We start from the raw sequence: 14,887 nt of genomic DNA on the forward strand, positions 1-14,887 counted from the left end.
TGGGAAACAACATAGAAATAAAAGCAGTCCTTGAGATGGGGTTGCTGTGCTGGGAGAAGAATAGATATAAAAGGATGGGGAAATGGATAGAAAGGAAAAATAATGGTGGCTGTGTTGGGTTAGGGGCAATGAGGGCCCCAACAAAGAAATTCCTATTGTGTCTTCTTTTATACTTGGATTGTAAACTCTTTGGGGCCAGGAATTGTCTCTGCTATTTGTTTGTATAGCACTTAGTACTGTGGTCCAAGACTAGGGCTTCTAGGTGCTATAAATAATATAACTTTTTCATGGTGTGAGCACTGTTGTAGTAGCGATATTATTCTTATAGACCATCTCCATTTGCCATTGCATGTAGGCAAGTCAGCATCAAGTACCCAGCACTTGCTTCATAAATCACCTGGAAATGTTCCATGGACCAGTTTGGGAACACTTGCATTAAACCTGGCCCTGGGAATAGTTATTCTGCTACTGTATTTGAGTCAGGTACATTGTGAATCATATTTATGACTGATCCATGTTATAACACAGTTTTTTCTGGCTTGTATCAAAAGAAAAAAGCAATTTTGAAACACTGTGTTATAACCGCATTAAGGAGACATATATTCGCATCCTTTAGTTTATAATTGTGTCTGAAAAAATACGTTTGCCTGAAGACAACATTAATTTAGTTAAAGTTAGGAATAATTAAAAAATGGATAGAAAATAAGACCGAAAATATCTTATTGCCCTTATATAAATCCATGGTATGCCCACATCTTGAATACTGTGTACAGGCGTGTTCTCCTCATCTAAAAAAAGATATACTGGCATTAGAAAAGGTTCAGAGAAGGGCAACTTAAATGATTAGGGGTTTGGAACGGGTCCCATATGAGGAAAGATAGAGAGTCTAGGATTTTTCAGTTTGGAAAAGTGGAGACTAAGGGGGGATATGATAGAGGTATATAAAATAATGAGTGGTGTGGAGAAAGTGAATAAGGAAAAGTATTTACTTGTTCCCATAATACAAGAACTAGGGGTCACCAAATGAAATTAATGGGTAGCAGGTTTAAAACACATAAAAGGAAGTTCTTCTTCACACAGCACACAGTCAACCTGTGGTACTCCTTGCCTGAGGAGGTTGTGAAGGCTAGGACTATAATAGAGTTTAAAAGAGAACTAGATAAATTCATGGAGGTTAAGTCCATTAATGGCTGTTAGCCAGGATGGGTAAGGAATGGTGTTCCTAGCCTCTGTTTGTCAGAGAGTGGAGATGGACGGCAGGAGAGAGAACTATTAGGTCAGGGGTGGGCAAACTATGGCCTGCGGGCCACATCCGGCCCGCGGGACCGTCCTGCCCAGCTCCTGAGCTCCAGGCCGAGGAGGCTCACCCCGTCCCGTCCCCCTCTGACCCTCTCTCCAGCAGCAAGGCTGCTGCGTGGGCAGCGTGGCTTGTGCCCGCCTACCTCCCAGGCTTTCAAATAAGCCTGTCCTGTCACTCTGAGCGGCATGGTAAGGGGTTGGGGAGTGGGTGGGTTGGATAAGGGGCAGGAGGCCTTGGGGCACAGTCTGGGAATAGGGGGCGGGTGGATGGGGCGGAGTTTCGGGCGGGGGGGTGGTGGTGGTCAGGAGTCAGGGCACACGGGGGGTTGGATAGGGAGTGGGATCCTGGGGGGTCAGGTGGGGACAAGGAGTGGGGGGGGGTTGGATAGGGGGTGGGGTTCTGGGTGGGCAGTCAGGGGACAGGGAGCAGGAGAGGTTGGATAAGCTTGGGAGTCCCAGGGGGCCTGTCAGGGGGTGGGGATAAGGGTCGGGACAGGGAGCATGGTGGTGTAGGATATGGTGTGGGGTCCCGGAGGGTGGTTAGGGGTGGGGGGTCCCGGGAGGGGGCGGTCAGGGGAGAAGGAGCAGGGTGGGTTGGATGGGTTGGGGGTTCTAACGGGGGCAATCAGGGGACAGGAAGTGGGAGAGGGTGGATAGGGATGGGGGCCAGGCTGTTTTGGGGAGGCACAGCCTTCCCTATCTGGCCCTCCATACCGTTTCGCAGCCCTGATGTGGCCCTCGGGCCAAAAAGTTTGCCCATCCCTGTGTTAGGTTCACTCCCTCTGGGGCACCTGGCATTGGCCACTGTCGGCAGACAAGATACTGGGCTGGATGGACCTTTGGTCTGACCCAGTATGGCCATTCTTATGTTAACATGGTTGCATTTTGTAGTATACCTGTTGGATATGCATAAAACACTAGGTCTTTTCTACATTACAAAATGGAATTGGTTGTAACGTGACAAAATATGGTTTGCAGTGGTGGTTTAGCTGTGTTGGTCCCAGGAAATAGAGACCGGGTTGGGTGAGGTAATGTCTTTTATTGGACCAACTTCTATTGGTGAGAGACACAAGCTTTCGAGCAGCAAAGCGCTCCTCTTCATGTGTGGGGAAGATACTCGGAGTGTCACAGCTAAATACAAGGTGGAGCAGATTGTTTAGTATAAGCAGCTAACACATATGGTCAGAGACCATTCAAGGGGAAATGGCCTGTTAATATGCCTACAATCATAGGACAAAAAAGGGGTGGTTAGATTATTGTAATAAGCCATAAATCCAGTGTCTTTAATGGGTTCATGATTTTTAGTATCTTGCAAAGTTATGAATTTAAGCTCCCAGGCTCATCTTTTGAAGGTGTTGTGCAGGTTTTCTTTGAGAATGAGGACTGAGAGGTCAGCTATGGAGTGATGGTTTTGTGAAAAGTGTTCACCCATGGGTGACTTATTTATCTTTTATCATTTTTCTGTGCGAGTTCATTTGAGAGTGTAGTTATTGTCTGGTTTCACCCACATAGTTGTTGTCGAGACATTTAGTGCACTGGATGAGCTACTCCACATGTTGTGATAGGCATCTTGAAAGATGTCTTGTGGGGGATATTGATCATCATAGCAATGGAGATATGTTTACAGGGTTTGCATCTGTTCTGGCAGGGTCTGGTGCTGCTTTGAGTTAGCCCTGTGGGGAGGTTGCTTCTGATGACGAGCTTGGAGAGGTTAAGGGGTTGTTTGAAGGCCAGAAGAGTGGGTTAGGGAAAATTTCAAGATGTGGTCCCCACTGAGTATAGGTTGTAACTGTTTAATGATACACCATATAGGTTGCAGTGTGAGGTGTAAGTGACAACTAGGTGTGTGCAGTTGGAGTGGTTCTCTGTAGGTCATCTGTCCAGAAGATGAAAATATCATTGATGTATCTCAGGCATATCATTGCTTTTGTGGTATATTTGGCCACAAATTCTTCCTCAAAGTGGTCCATGAAGAGGATGGCATATTGGGGAGCCATCCTAGTATCCATGGCTGTTCCCATGGTTTGGTCGAAGTGTCGTTGAACGTAAAATTGTTATGGGTGAGGATGAAATGGATGAGTTTGGTGGTGTGTTTGGAGTGGTTATTTGAGTGTTGTCCATTGTCTTGTAGATATTTGAGGCAGACAGCACTGCCGTCATTATGAGGGGAGGATGGTGTGTAGGGAGGTGACCTCCATCGTGCAAGGACGATGGTTGAGGGGAATTTTGAATGTTGTGGAGTTTCTGGAGGAAGTCAGTTGTGTCTTGGAGGAAGCTGGCCCTTTCTGCGGTGAGTAGTTTGAGGATGGTTTCTGAGTCCCGATCATCTGCCAGTAAAAATGCCATCACCAGATAAGATGGATCTGCCTAGGTTCCCTTGTTTGTGTATCTTGGGAAGCATGTGGAGGGTCCCTCAGGTGGCTTCATGGGAAATGAAGTTGTAGAGTTTCTCTTGGAGTTCTTTGTGGAAAGACTTGGTGATATCCTTAAGTTCCTGTGTGATTTGTGGTATGCGGTGTTCTTTGACTTCTTTATAGTAGGTGGTGTCAGAGAGTTGTTGTTTTGCCTTGTTAATGTAGTCATCACGGTTGAGAACTGCCATGTCTCCCATTTGTCTGCTGGTTTGATCACTGTTTGATGATTTCAGGGACTGTGTAGCTGTCCTCTCAGCGGTAGAGAGATTGTGGTGGATGTGATGTTTACGGATTTCACAGTCAATTTTCTTAAAGCAATCAATGTAATGATAAATCGTGTGATTTCATCACTGTGGGGTATCCAGTCAGATGATTCTTTTTTCTTATGACTGTTGGTGGAGATGTGTGTGTTGTGGGTTGTCTCTTTGTTGTGAAATAATTCTTTGAGGATGGGTCTGCAAAAGAATTCTTCTAATTCTCCATGTTAATATGACAGGTTTCAGAGTAGTAGCCGTGTTAGTCTGTATTCGCAAAAATAAAAGGAGTACTTGTGGCACTTGTGGATTAAATAATAAAATAAATAAATTTTATTAGTCTCTAAGGTGCCACAAGTACTCCTTTTGTTCATGTTAATATGGTATCAGTTTCTATGGTGCGGCAGAAGTTCAGTTCCTTGGAGACTAAAGATAATTCAGCTCGGGTTAGGGGTGGTCTTGATAAATGATGATGATGGGGTGTTGTGTAGTGTCTATATGGTGAGCCCTGGTTCCATGGTTTCTCCTGGAGTTGGGGTTCTGTGGGGTTGTGGAGTTGTTTGAGTTGGTTTTGCTTTTTGTTTTGGTGTTGGATGGCTGTCATCAGGTTTTTTGATAGGTGTTTTAGTTTTTTTGCATAATCCCCGGGAGGTTGTCCTATTGTTGTTCTTTTCCTTCCAGTGTATGGGAGTATGTGATCATTTCTTGTTTGAGGTTGTCTCTTCTGGAGTATATAAGGTAGAAGAGATGGTTCCTCAGTTTTTCTGAAGTCCTGCTGCAGAGCTGTTCAGTGTATTTGGAGTTGTATGTAGTGGTCAGAGTGTTATTGATAATGTTTTGTTTCTTGCATTTGCCCAGGAAGTAGATGTTACTGTTAAGTTTTGCTTCCTTTTTCTTTGTGTTGTGAAATTTCCATTTCAGATGGCAAAATTTGGTATCTATCATGTACCAGAATTTGATATCTATATAGCAGCCATGTTGAAATTGCAGGTTTCAGAGTAGCAGCCGTGTTAGTCTGTATTCGCAAAAAGAAAAGGAGTACTTGTGGCACCTTAGAGACTAACAAATTTATTAGAGCATAAGCTTTCGTGAGCTACAGCTCACTTCATCGGATGCAGCCTTACCCTAGATACCAGGTTTGAAACATTGTTCCCTAATACAGATATACAGTCTATTTTTCTGTCCACTTAAGCAAATAAGAAGTTGTAATAGCTTTTTAAATGACTGTTAGTCAATAAGCTGCTTGTGGGAAACCCTCCTACTAGTGTTTGAATTTGAAAAGTGATGTGTCTTATGGTGGTAACTGGGTTGAACATAGATAGAGGAAGATGCCTTACTGCCACATTTGGGCAGACTATGTTTGAGAGCTATTTTCAACCTGATTATGTGCACTGGCGTGGACAGGGATTTAGTGAAAATTGATGAGCCAGAGGGGACGTGAAGGATCGATCTGTCTACTGAGCCAAAATAGAGTTCAATCATGATTATGGCTGAGCTGGATTTTAACATGGTTTGATCCAGTTTGGTTCCATTTGCCCAAGCCAGACCAAACCCCATTATTGCCCAATTCAACCACAGTTGTCATTAAATTTAGTTGTTTTGGCCCTATAGATACGGTCCCATATATTGCTTTGGTGCTAGAGGGAGGTTCAAAGCTGCACAGAAAATGCCTGTTAGAGGTCATCTGATATCACTTTTATGGATTGGGTGCTTAGAAATGACATTTACAGTAAATGTTGTTTTCTGCAACTGTGGAAAGGAAATATAGAGCAATCTGATGGCTGAGTAAGCATTTTAGATACTTTTATTGCACAGCTGTTTGAGCTTTTATGTAATACTTTCCACTATTCTAATTCTTGCCAAAAGAGAAGCAGAAATAGATAATTCGGTACTAATATTCCTTTTGTTGTTGATGATGTTTAAGAGCTCTATTATTTTGTTTGTTTGTTTTTAAAGAGACAGAAAGATTGGACAGTGATGCTTTACAGGGACATTTATGTTCAGTACGTATTAGCCATCTTCATACTATAAAGGATGCACAATTTCTCATGCACTGAATAGTTTCACATTCCGCCAGAAAACTGGAATATAAACTATTACAGTAGATTGTCCAGTACAGTTGTAATAATTTAATCTATTTTCAATAACTGTTTTCCCTTCTTATCAAACTTATGCGTTTACAGTTGAATGTGCTACGTAACTCTCAAAGTGACTATCAATTTCAAAATCAGGTATCACTTACTGCAACATCAATCAAATCAATGTACAATTCAGTTACTAAAAAAAGAAAAGGGGTACTTGTGGCATCTTAGAGACTAACAAATTTATTTGAGCATAAGCTTTCGTGAGCTACAGCTCATTAATTTCTAAAATTACTATAACTGAAAGATTGGAGGGAAAACCTATTTTCTGAGTTTACTTTATGCATTGATCAATACTTTGTATTTCCCGTGTGTGTGTGTGTGTGTATATGTGTGTGTGTGTGTCTGTAACTTTCACATAACAATGGGGAGAAGAAAATGTGAATTTAAAATTACCAAAGTTGGCCAGGAGGTAAAAGGACTTGTCTGCTACATTAATGTAGTTTTAACTTGTATTAAAAATTTGATTAGATATCAACTTGCTTTCCCTTGAAAATATTACTCCGAAGAACCAAAAAACACCCACACATACCATATTGAATGACTTGAAATTCAGTACTGTTCGTGGGCTTGAGTCATATTATACATTATGTACTGATGTGCATTTTAGTCTCTGCAATATTCTCAAATGTAAAATGTACTGAAACCTCTCTCTCTCCCTCTCCCTCTCAATGAAATCTGAGCATTTACCTTGTATTCTTATGTGTCAGGTCATATAGAAAAAACTTTTATCTAAAACTGTTTGTGTGTGTGTGTTTTAGATTGTAAGATCCATGGTATAGGAACTGCCTTGTGCAGTGCTGAGCACAGTCAATGCTTAACAAATAGTTGAAGCATTTGATACACAAAATCACAAGAAGATATTTATAGTCACGTTACTTTAGGCTTTTTTAAAATAGTTTTTGTAAAATAAAGTAAGTTTCCAAGCTAATGAATCTTCAGGGAAAAATTATTTGAAACACACTTACTTGAGGGGAAGGAGAAACCTAGAAAGCAGTAATGTTAAAAGATTGTAGAAGTAATAGAGGTTAACACATTAGACAAACTGGCTTTTTTTTTTTTTTTTTTTGTAGTCGCCACATCTTACAATGTGATTTTTTTTTTGGATGCATATGCAAAGATGTCACATCAAGAAAACGGGAGGTAATAGTTGTTCTCTGTGTGGCTGTGGTATGAATCACAAAGAACATTGTACTCAGTTTGGAACACCACATCACTGAATGAGGTAGCTGCAACTGGACTGCAAGCTGTTTGGGAAAGGACTTCTCACATATGTTGGAGGTGCCTAGCACATCTTTACAGAAAAAGCTCAGGGAAGAGTCACAAAATCGCTAAGAAGCTGAAGAGATTGACTTGTGAAGAAAAAATTAAAAGAACTATGAATAGTTTACCTAAAATATAAATAAAGATGGAAACATCTTCACAAATATTTGGGTAATAAAGATCAGGGAAGGAGAGGAGTTAAATTTAGTATAATACACAAGATTTTAATTTAGAGCTAATGGGATGAATCTAAAAAAGGGGAGACAATCTGCATATCAGTAAAAACTTTGACACTGAGATGTACTAGTTTGTGGAGAAGTCTTTCTAGAGATATGGTGAAATCCCAGTTACTTTTGGAATTTTATAACCAGACTTGACAAAGCACTCAGACTTACTTTAGGGAGCAAATCTATATTTGAAGGGAGTTTAAGTCTTTTCTATTACTAACTTCGATGAAAAGAGCGAGCAGTTTAAAAGTATGAAAGTTTAAATTACTTACTTTATTTTAAACTAAGGGAAAAGTGGGAGGCATCTTTGTGTTAGGGTAAGGAATGTGTGAGGGTAAAAAATAAAAGCATTTTGGGAAAAATCTTGTCTTCACTTATTTGCTTGAAACCCAAGCCAAAATTCCAATGTAGCTACTCAGGGCATGTCTACACTACAAACTTTTGCCTATACAAGTTATGTTGGCATAAAGCCACCATGGTTAGTATATCGCATGTGCATATGCATATTTGGCTCAAGTGTAATCACCAGGAGTGCTTGTGTCAATATACAGTGGGTAGGTATCCCACTGTGAAACTCACCACGACCAGTGCACTGTCTTTTGTGAAGTATTGGCAATGCATGGTGGGGTAGACATGGGTCACACAGGGTTAACTGGGCAGAAGGGGTCGGCTTCCCAGCATGCAACTTTCTGCATTCCATAATATCATCTAATCCCATAATATTTGTATTTTTTTAAATCCCATGAACTCATGTGGCTCTCCTCACTGTGTGCCATTTTTGACAGAAGCGTGGAGCCTGCACAGCTCTGCACTATAGTTATGAGCATTGGAAGCACAGCGTGCATGATCCTCTAGTATTTGCAGAACTACAAGAAGTAATCAATCAGCAGGGAACATGGTGATTTTGTGCAGGAAAGATTGCTGTGGGACAAAGCAGGAATCAATTCAAGGTTGTTGACGGCATTCATGGAGCATGATGGTGGAGCGCTGCTTCTGGACCTGAGAAGCGAGCACTGACTGATGGGATTGCATCATAAGGCAGGCTTGGGATGATGAACGATGGCTGCAGAACTTCTAGATGTGTGAGCCACCTTTCTGGCTCTGTGTGCCAAGCTCACCCCAGCCCACCAGTGCAGGGACACTAGAATGAGAGCTGCACTGACAGTGGAGAATTGTAGAATCATAGAAGTAGGTCTGGAAGGGACCTCAGTAGGTCATAAGTGAGTGGTGATAGCACTGTAGAAACCTGCAATGCCAGATTGCTACCAGTAAGTGGGAAATCATTCTGGAGTTGGAAAATCTACTGTGGGGGCAGTTGTCATGCAAGTGTGCAGGGCCACGAATTGTCTCCTGCTGTGCAGGACTGTGATTCTTGGCATTGTGCGGGACATAATGGATGGCTTTGCAGCATTGGGGCTCCTGAACTGCGGTAGGGCAATAGATGGCACTCACATCCCTATTTTGGCACAAGATCAATTTGCCACAGAGTACAACAATAGAAAGGGCTACTTTTCTGCGATGGGGACACTGATATCAGTGTTGACGGATCAGGGAAACTGCATGATACTCGCATCTTTAAGAATGCAGGACTGTTCAGAAAGCTACAGGCAGGGATTTTCTTTCCTGACTGGTGGATTACCATTAGCTATGATTGAAATGCCAGTAGTGATCTTTGGAGACCAGCCTACTCCTTGTTCCCCAGGCTCATTAAGCCATATACAGGCCACCTTGTCAGTACCAAGAAAAGATTCAACTACCAACTCAGTGGATGAAGAATGACAACTGAATGTGCTTTTGGTAGATTGAAGGGATGCTGGTGTCCTTGACTCACAAGATTGGATCTCAGTGAGAAAAACATCCCCATGGTTATAGCTGCCTGCTGTGTACTGCATAATACTTGCATAATGACAGGTTTCAGAGGAGCAGCCGTGTTAGTCTGTATTCGCAAAAAGAAAAGGAGGACTTGTGGCACCTTTAGAGGCTAAAAAATTTATTTGAGCATAAGCTTTTTTGAGCTACAGCTCACTTCATCGGTTGCATTCAGTGGAAAATACAGTGGGGAGATTTATATACACACAGAGAACATGAAACAATGGGTTTTATCATACACACTGTAAGGAGAGTGATCACTTAAGATGAGCTATTACCAGCGGGGGGGGGGGAAGGAGGAGAGAGGGAGGAAGAAAAACTTTAGTGGTGATAATCAAGGTGGGCCATTTCCAGCAGTTGACAAGAACGTCTCTATTCACGCCTAAGTTAATTGTATCCAGTTTGCAAATTAATTCCAATTCAGCAGTCTCTTGTTGAAGTCAGTTTTTAAACTTTTTTTGTTGAAGAATAGCCACTCTTGGGTCTTTAATAGAGTGACCAGAGAGGTTGAAGTGTTCTCCGACTGGTTTTTGAATGTTATATTTCTTGACGTCTGATTTGTGTCCATTTATTCTTTTACGTAGAGACTGTCCAGTTTGACCAATGTACATGGCAGAGGGGCATTGCTGGCACATGATGGCATATATCACATTTGTAGATGCGCAGGTGAACGAGCCTCTGATAGTGTGGCTGATGTGATTAGGCCCTATGATGATGTCCCCTGAATAGATATGTGGACAGAGTTGGCATAGGGCTTTGTTGCAAGGATAGGTTCCTGGGTTAGTGGTTCTGTTGTGTGGTGTGTGGTTACTGGAGAGTATTTGCTTCAGATTGGGGGGCTGTCTGTAAGCAAGGACTGGCCTTTCTCCCAAGGTCTGTGAGAGTGATGGGTTATCCTTGCAACAAAGGACTGGGAGTGGATGGGTCATTACACAAAATAAAACTATTTCCCCATGTTATTCCCCCCTCGCACCCCCCACTGTTCCTCACATTTTCTTGTCAACTGCTGGAAAGGACCCATCTTGATTATCACCACTAAAGGTTTTCTTCCTCCCTCTCCCCCACCCGCTGGTAATAGCTTCATCTTAAGCTCCTTACAGTGTGTATGATAAAACCCATTGTTTCATGTTCTCTGTGTGTGTATATAAATCTCCCCACTGTATTTTCCACTGAAAGCATCTGATGAAGTGAGCTGTAGCTCACGAAAGCTTATGCTCAAATAAATTTGTTAGCCTCTAAGGAGCCACAAGTACTCCTTTTTGCATAATCCTCGTGAAGCAAAGGGTGAAAATTTTTAGCCATGGCAGATGGTGGAGATGGAGCTGCTATTTGCTGAGCTTGTACAGCCAGACACAAGATCTATTAAAAGAGCTCAACATGGAGTTATACAGCTCAGGCTTTGAACGAGCACTTTAACAGTGAGCAACAGTAATGCACTGTGATGTATTGTGCTGTTTTGGGGCCTGTTAGGAACTGTTTGGTGCTTGGTGTATATCTATGAATATTACGCTGTCAATGCACCTATTAATTTTGTGGTGCTTGTTGTACGTGCCTCCAGCTTCCATCCAGGACACACCACATGATCCATTGTCTCCAGCCAAGCTCTAAGATGCAACCGCATTTGCTCCAATCCCTCAGACAGAGACAAACGCCTACAAGATCTCTATCAAGCATTCTTAAAACTACAATACCCACCTGGTGAAGTGAAAGAACAGATTGACAGAGCCAGAAGAGTACCCAGAAGTCACCTACTACAGGACAGGCCCAACAAAGAAAATAACAGAATGCCACTAGCTGTCACCTTCAGCCCCCAACTAAAACCTCTCCAGCACATCATCAAAGATTTACAACCTATCCTGAACAATGATCCCTCACTCTCACAGATCTTGGGAGACAGAGCAGTCCTCACTTACAGACAGCCCCCCAACCTCAAGCAAATACTCTCCAGCAACCACACACCACACAACAAAAACACTAACCCAAGAACCTATCCTTGCAACAAAGCCCGATGCCAACTCTGTCCACATATTTATTCAAGTGACACCATCATAGGACCTAATCACATTAGCCCACTCCATCAGGGGCTTGTTCACCTGCGCATCTACCAATGTGATATATGCCATTATGTGCCAGCAATGCCCCTCTGCCATGTACATTGGTCAGACTGGACAGTCTCTATGCAAAAGAATAAATGGACACAAATCTGACATCAGGAATCATAACATTCAAAAACCAGTCGGAGAACACTTCAACCTCTCTGGCCACTCAGTAAAAGATTTAAGGGTGGCAATTTTGCAACAGAAAAGCTTCAAAAACAGACTCCAAGGAGAAACGGCTGAGCTTGAATTAATGTGCAAACTATGTACCATTAACTTGGGTTTGAATAGAGACTGGGAGTGGCTGGGTCATTACACATATTGAATCTATTTCCCTAAGTTAAGTATCCTCACACCTTCTTGTCAACTGTCTAAATGGGCCATCTTAATTATCACTACAAAAGTTTTTTTTCTCCTGCTGATAATAGCTCACCTTAGCCTCTCACAGTTTGTATGGCAACTTCCAACTTATCTGGATGTGTGTGTGTATATGTGTATATATATATGTATATATATATGGAGAGCAAAAGTTAAGATTCAGAACTCCGTTCCCTTGTTGCGCTAAAGTTTTAAGCAAGACGTGCTCACTGACACTTCTGCTTCAGAATGCTTGTGCACGGTGCCACTTTAGGGTTGCCAACTCTCCACTATTGGCCTGGAGTCTCCAGGAATTAAAGATTAATCTTTAATTAAATCTCCAGGAATATGTCCAACCAAAATAGGCAATCCTATGCCACTTGCAGCACCAGCCATGGTGAGAATGGCCTGCCAGGAATGAGGAAAAGGGGGAGGGAATTGGTCAATTACATGAAACTACAATTATAGGGCAACGGCACTGAATACTGGCCCCATTTTCCATAGGCGAGAGTGATTTTAGCTGATATCTCATTCCTAAGGGTGACAAAGACATAGAGTGCACAGCTGCTGCTGGTGACCTGAAGCTGCCTGGGCCCGTGTGCTGTTAGCCTGTGTACTACAATGGTGCCTGCCGAAATTATTGCGGACTAGTGGGGAAAGTGTCCTACTGGAGAAGAAGAAAAAAGGCTGCAATCCCTCGAAACCTTCTGGAGAGGATTGCAGAGTACTTCCATGAAAGTTTTATTGAGATCTCTCAGGAGATTTAAGGGACATACCTGTGTAAATAAACAAATTGCTCTACATGCCTTCACTCCCCCCGCCTAACTCTACAGGGGAATGAAAAACAGATAACTCTACTTCTTGTTGTATTGTTCCCTCTTCTAGTACAAATAAATTAATGAAAATAGCTGTGTCGTGTTAAGTTGGGGGCCCCATCAGTAAATCATTGTCATGGGAAATATATTTATACACTTACCTGAGGTTCCTTCCCCCACATTGGGCTCACCTGTGTGTGTGTGTCACTTCCAGGCCTGACTGGACTGTGGTGGAGTCTCAAACAGGTCTTGGCTCACATCATAACTAGATCCCTCGGTTGCACATCCCTCATCATCTTCCACCACCTCCTTGTCCTCACTGTTCATTTCAGGTGCCTGTGCCTTAGGCTCCTGGGAGGTTCAGTACCAATGTGGACACAAGAACAAATGGATATAAACTGGCCATCAGGAAGTTTAGACTTGAAATTAGACGATGGTTTCTAACCATCAGAGGAGTGAAGTTCTGGAACAGCCTTCCAAAGGAGGCAGTGGGGGCAAAAGACCTATCTGGCTTCAAGATTAAGCTCGATAAGTTTATGGAGGAGATGGTATGATGGGATAACATGATTTTGGCAACGAATTGATCTTTAAATATTCGTGGTAAATAGGCCCAATGGCCTGTGATGGGATGTTAGATGGGTGGGATCTGAGTTACTACAGAGAATTCTTTCCTGGGTGTCTGGCTGGTGAGTCTTGCCCACATGCTTGGGGTTCAGCTGATCGCCATATTTGGGGTCGGGAAGGAATTTTCCTCAAGGGCAGATTGGAAGAGACCCTGGAGGTTTTTCGCCTTCCTCTGTAGTATGGGGCACGGGTCACTTGCTGGAGGCTTCTCTGCTCCTTGAAGTCTTTAAACCACGATTTGAGGACTTCAATAGCTCAGACATAGGTGAGGATTTTCACAGGCGTGGGTGGGTGAGATTCTGTGGCTTGCGTGGTGCAGGAGGTCGGACTAGATGATCATAATGGTCCCTTCTGACCTTAAAGTCTATGAGTCTATGAAGTATCAATGGTGGTCTGTGTGCTGGTGATGGGGGTCTCTGCTAAGTATGGTATGCAGCTTTTTGTAAAAGCGGAGTTCTGCGGCTCAGCACCAGATCAACTATTGGCTTCCAGTATGACTGCTGCAGTTCCTTCACATTCACGCACAATCTGCTTATAGATGTCCACATTTCTACTGCTGGTCTGTAGCTGTGCCTGTAAAGCCTCTTCTCCCCACAGGCCCAGGAGATCCAATATCCTAGAATATCAGGGTTGGAAGGGATCTCAGGAGGTCATCTAGTCCAACCCCGTGCTCAAAGCAGGACCAATCCCCAACTAAATATCTCCTGTCTACTCCAGGCAAGTGCATCCGGATCCTGTAGCTGGCATGGTCAGCTAGTTATACACAATAATGGAGACTGCTAGGTACGCTTGCCCAGCTGGACAGTCATTTCAAAGCATTTCAAAAATTTGTGGAGCTTTAAAACCATAGTGGTGGGGATTGACTGCCGGTCTCCATGACCCTGAGCAGTGCAGTTCATTGTAAGCAGAGCGGTCAGTGTCGGGCACTGTGGGACAGTTGCTGGAGGACTGTTAGGATCGACAAAGGTAATGCAGTGTTTGTGCTCACACTGCATCAACCTCTGTATATTGACCATGGCACAACGCTGGTTGGGGAGGTGATGTTACTGTTACTGCATTGCTGTAAGGGGACGCTTACATCAGTGGGAGATGCATTTAAGTGAAGACGCATGTACAACTTGGTCGCTGCAAGGTGGCTTATGTCGACTGAATTTTGTAATATAGATGAGGCCTCAAACTTGAAAGGCAAAGGCTCCTAACTCACAGTATCACTTAAGTGCCATGTGGGAGGGAGGAGCTTGTGTGTTCTGTCAGATGACACATTTCAACATGTAAAGTCTGTGTCAGTGTATTAAAATGTGTATTTAGAGCTTTTCTGTTTACTTAATGGATAGATCTCAGCATTGCTCTGGTCAGAATTTTGGGAGTTGCTATTTAAAGTCTTGGACTAGTGCCAAAATAACTTAGCTAGTTTGAGCGACCAGAAACCATTTTAATGTCTGATGAACTAATAGTTGGAAAGCAGACATTTCTATTTCAAGTATCAAACATTAAAATTATACTTTCCTTCTACTTTTGTTCTGACTCT

The 14,887-nt window shown here is 42.8% G+C and overlaps 1 protein-coding gene across 1 annotated transcript in view; it reads left to right on the forward strand.

Moving 5' to 3' along the window:
* Positions 1-14,887, forward strand: part of EXOC5 (exocyst complex component 5) — a 49,105-nt gene that overhangs the window by 1,332 nt on the left and 32,886 nt on the right. The gene's annotated exons all lie outside the window — the stretch shown is intronic.

This window comes from Dermochelys coriacea, chromosome 6, assembly GCF_009764565.3.
Source record: "Dermochelys coriacea isolate rDerCor1 chromosome 6, rDerCor1.pri.v4, whole genome shotgun sequence".
Taxonomy (NCBI): domain Eukaryota; kingdom Metazoa; phylum Chordata; order Testudines; family Dermochelyidae; genus Dermochelys; species Dermochelys coriacea.